Source organism: Anas acuta, chromosome 2 (genome assembly GCF_963932015.1).
Source record: "Anas acuta chromosome 2, bAnaAcu1.1, whole genome shotgun sequence".
In the NCBI taxonomy this organism is placed as follows: domain Eukaryota; kingdom Metazoa; phylum Chordata; class Aves; order Anseriformes; family Anatidae; genus Anas; species Anas acuta.
In genome coordinates, this window is record NC_088980.1 from 142,252,208 (window position 1) to 142,256,887 (window position 4,680).

The 4,680-nt window shown below is 39.7% G+C and overlaps 1 non-coding gene across 1 annotated transcript; it reads left to right on the top strand.

The window, feature by feature from the left end:
* The first annotated feature begins 3,298 nt into the window (after positions 1–3,298).
* TRNAR-ACG (transfer RNA arginine (anticodon ACG)) lies at positions 3,299–3,371 on the top strand. Its single transcript has one exon. It is a non-coding gene; the product is annotated as a tRNA-Arg (tRNA).
* Positions 3,372–4,680: the final 1,309 nt, after the last annotated feature.

Below are 4,680 nucleotides of genomic sequence, written 5' to 3' on the forward strand. Positions count from 1 at the left end.
TGAGGCACTAATGACAATAGAGTGAATGCAATGAGACCAGAGAGCAGCAAAACTCTTCCCTTCTGCCTGTCCTAGTGGATTCCTCTGTTGGAGTCTTAGGTTGCTCTGGCTGCACAAATGCAGGGGTTCAGTGAAATCTTATCACTTCCTTAATTAACTAATACATTTGAGAGCTAGCCTGGTTTTCTTTTTCTGCTTCCCTCATACTTGTGCCTCCACTCTCTGGTTTAGCTCAAGTCCCTTTGTGTTCTGTAACAGTCCTTGGAAGGTCTGGATCAGGCTCAGGTTAGAGAATCAGCCTGATTGTTATGACCCAGGAAAAATGGAAACTGTGAGTATCCTCTTAAAAAAGTTGAGTAAAATCAACTTCTTCTGGCACCTGATGCTTTGAAGAAAGCAAAAGAAATTCTACTGTTTTCCAGATGGAATGAATTGACTGCAGCAGTTGAATCTCATGTTCTGTTGTTGATACTTTTTTATGAGAAACATATGGTTTATGTGTATATCAGAAGCAGACAGATACACTTTTTCTAAAACAAACAAATGAAAATATATATATAACTTTCAGTGAGGAAAATAAAATGAAAAATCTACTTAAAAAACAAACAAACAAGCAAGCAAACAAAAAACAACTTAGAAATAATTCACCAGACAGTTCCAGTGTTTACCATAGAAATCTTACGTCACTGCAAGCCCCTGGCAATAGTACATAATGGAAAAAATTGTGCAGATAGGAGAGTCAGCCCGGAGAGGAAAATGGGCATTTGGGAAACAAAATCTACAACTTGAAACAATTTAGAAATGTTCCATTCTGAAGACTTTATATAATCTTTCTGTTTTATAACATTTTTTTGTTGGTTTTCAAAGCATGATAGATATTTCCTGTGGAAAACAGAGGACACATAATTCCCTTTATTAGATGTCATAAACAAATAATTAAATTTATTTTAATTATTTTGATCAGACTGAATTCTAAATAGTTTTAAACCTAGTTTGAAATGAAATTAAAATTTTTAGCTAGTTCTCAGAGCAAACTGTTGTTGTAAATTGAAATGAAAGGAATCTATGGAAATGTGACAGGGAGTTTTCTGACTGCTATGTGAAAGAGTTACATCTATCTCCAAACTCAAGAAGTCAGGCTTTAAACAGCAAGTATTTTTGATCTCTTGAACATATGGACTTCTATCCACTATCTAAAAATTTGTGCTATTTTAATGAACAGCATTAATTAAAAAGAAGAATAAAATATATTATACATGGTAGTAAAATAAAATGATAAAACCTTACTCCAAATGTGCCAGAAGTGACAATCTAACATTTTTCAGAATCTTCCTAAAAAAAATATTAAATTCAGTGCATTTTCTTCTCCTATTCCTTTTGAACTATTGTGATTCCCCAAATTATTTACAACCTATTCAAAGACATATATTCTCTTTGGTTAAAACTTGAACTGTAATTTCACTTTTTTTTTTTCACTTTTTTTTTTCTTTATCATTTAAGTTGTATTAATATAGGAAAGAAAATGAAGTGACAATGTTCTCTTTCATCTGGTCTAACAATTTTCATGTTTGTACAGACACAGAAGATCTGGTGCAATAAGAATATTTGCATAATAAGACACATGTACATGTTTCAAAGCTGGTCATGGAACCTTTGATTTTCTGTTCAGATTTTGTTCATGCATATTTTCTTGTGTACTAAGTAAATGAGTATGTTTAAACTGGAAAGACCTCCTACTCTTTCTGTCATCTGCTGTGATAGATAACTCAGAAGTATAAGTTATTTCATAAACAAAATGAAGTTTATCATGTTTTGTCTTATTATTATGTGATTCTGGAGAAGCCCACATAAGTATTCTCCTTCCTTTTGAGCGGAACACTCTAAAGGTAATGTATTATTTCAAATAAGAAAATGTCTTCACACATCTTGATGACTCCTAGCATTATTGACTTTTAATACTAATGCTGATTTCCAGTGCTGTTGACAGAGTAAAGTGAATGACTCACTTTTTTTTTTTTTCACATTTTCTTTTAAATTTGTTTGTCTCAGATGTATCTATTTGAATGTGTTTGGTACATGAAAACATAAGAAAGCCTTGAGATCCAGTGGTATTTATAATCCAAAAGTTTAATCTGACTGAGTAGTTTATGCACAAATGGATGAGAGTCCAGAGGCAGCTTGCTTCAAAAATGTAGTCAGTGAGAAAATAAAATACACTTACATCCATTTGCCTCTTATTATTCAGTAGGGAGGCATTCACAAAGCACATAAGTCCATAAGAATTGCAGTTTAACAATAAATATAAAATGCATGAATTATGAAGTGCCTAATAGGAAAATAGCAAGAACTCAAAATTTTATAAGTAACCATGCACAGATGCTAGAATCAGAAACTTTGACTCAATGTAAAGGTTGTTACTGAATCTTTTTAGCAATCCACCAGAATGCAGTAATATCATAGAATCATAGAATTATTAAGGTTGGAAAGATGACCTCCAAGATCATCTGGTCCAAGCATCATGAGAAGAAATGTCTCCTAATTTCCAACCTAAATCTCCCCTGGCACAACTTGAGGCCATTCCTCTAGTCCTACTGCTAGTTATCTGTGAGAAGAGGATAACCCCCAGCTCCCCACAACTTCCTTTCAGTTAGTTGTAGAGAGCAATAAGGTCTCCTTTGAGCCTCCTCTTCTCCAGACTAAACAACCCTAGGTCTCTCTTCTGTTCCACTTAGGACTTGTATTCCAGACCCTTTACCAGCTTCATAGCCCTTCTCTGGACATGCTCCACGGCCTCAGCGTACTTCTCGTACTGAGGGGCCCAAAACTGAACACATAATTTAGGTGCAGGCTCGCCAGAACAAAGTACAGGGGACGATCATGTACCTGTTTTTTTCTGGCTACACTATTCCTGATAGAAGGTAGGATGCCATTGGCCTGCTTGAACACCTGGGCACACTGCTGGATCATGATCAGGTGAGCATCAATCAGTTCCCCCAGGTCCTTTTCTTCTGCACAGCTTTCTAGCCACTCTCCCCTAAGCTTGTAATGTTGCATGGGGTTGTTGTGACCAAAATACGGGACCTGGCACTTATCAATGTTGAACCTCATCCCATTGGCCTCTGTCCACCATCCCATCCTGTCCAGGTCCTTCTGCAGGGCCATTCTACCCTCCTGCAGATTGACATTTCCCCCCCAACTTGGTGTCATCTGCAAACTTACTGAGGAGGAATTGACTGAAAATCAATTCACTCATCCAAATCAACAATAAAGATATTAAAAAGGATAGGCCCCAACGTCAGGGCCAGTGGCGCAATGGATAACGCATCTGACTACGGATCAGAAGATTGTAGTTTCGACTCCTACCTGGCTCGCATGGTCCTTTTGGGGATGTTTAAGGAAGGGTCGGACCTGGTGCTTAGTTCAGTGGGTGACATTGGTAGGAGGGTGATGGTTGGACGAGATGATCTTGAATGACTTTTCAACCTTAATGATTCTATGATTCTATGAACACTAACCCCTGGGGAACACCACTGGTGACCAGTCACCAGCTCTCCATTCACTACTACTCTCTGGGCCCGGCCATCCACCTAGTTTTTAAGTGAGCAAAGAGTGTACCTGTCCAAGCCATGGGCTGCCAGCTTCTCCAGAAGAACACTGTGGAAGACCATGTCAAATGCCTTGCTGAAGTCTAAGTAGACTACATCAACAGCCTTTTGCTCATACACCAGGTGGGTCAACTGGTCATAGATGTAGATGTGGTTCATCAGGCAGGACTTGCCTTTCATGAACCCATGCTGACTGGGCCTGATCCCCTATTTGTCTCACATATTTTATGTGATTGCATTAAAGGTGACCTGCTCCATCACCTTTCCTGGCACTGAGGTCAGGCCTGTAGTTCCTCGGGTCCTCCTTATGACCCTTCTTATAGATTGGTGTCACATTAGCAAGTCTCCAGTCATCTGGAACCTCTCTGGATTACCATGACTGCTGACAGATGATGGAAAGTGGCCTAGCAATCATGTCCGCCAACTCCCTAAGCACCATCTGGCCCCATGGACTTGTGGCAGTCCAGGTGGAGCAACAGGTCTATAACTGTTTCCACCTAAACTGTGGGGGGGTGGGGAGTTCTGCTCCATATGCCTGCCTTTCAGGTCAGGAGGCTGAGTACCCTGAGGATAAGTGGTCTGGCTAACAAAGAATACTAGTAAAGAAGGAAAAGACATCTACTAAAGAAGTCATTAAGCCTTTTCCTTATCCTCAGTACTGATGTTCCCTTCTGTGTCCGGTAAAGAATTGAGTTTCTCTTTGGCCCTTCTCTTGGCGTTAACATATTTATAAAAACATTTTTTGTCATCCTTCACCATAATGTCCAGGTTGAGCTCATACTAGGCTTTGGCCTTGCCGTTTTCTTCTCTGCATATGTTGTCAACTTCCTTGTACTCTCCCTGAGTTGCCTGCCCCTTTTTCCACCAGACATAAACTCTCTTTCTCTTGGACACTCAGCAAAAGTTCTCTGTTCAGCCATGCCAGTCTTCTTCCCCACCAGCTCATCTTACGGCACATGGGGACAGCCTGCTCCTGTGTCTCTAAGACTTCCTTCTTGTGGAGCGTCCAGCCTTCCTGGATCCCTCTTCCTTCAGGAGTCACTCCCAAGGGTCCCTCCCTACCAATGTCCTGAAC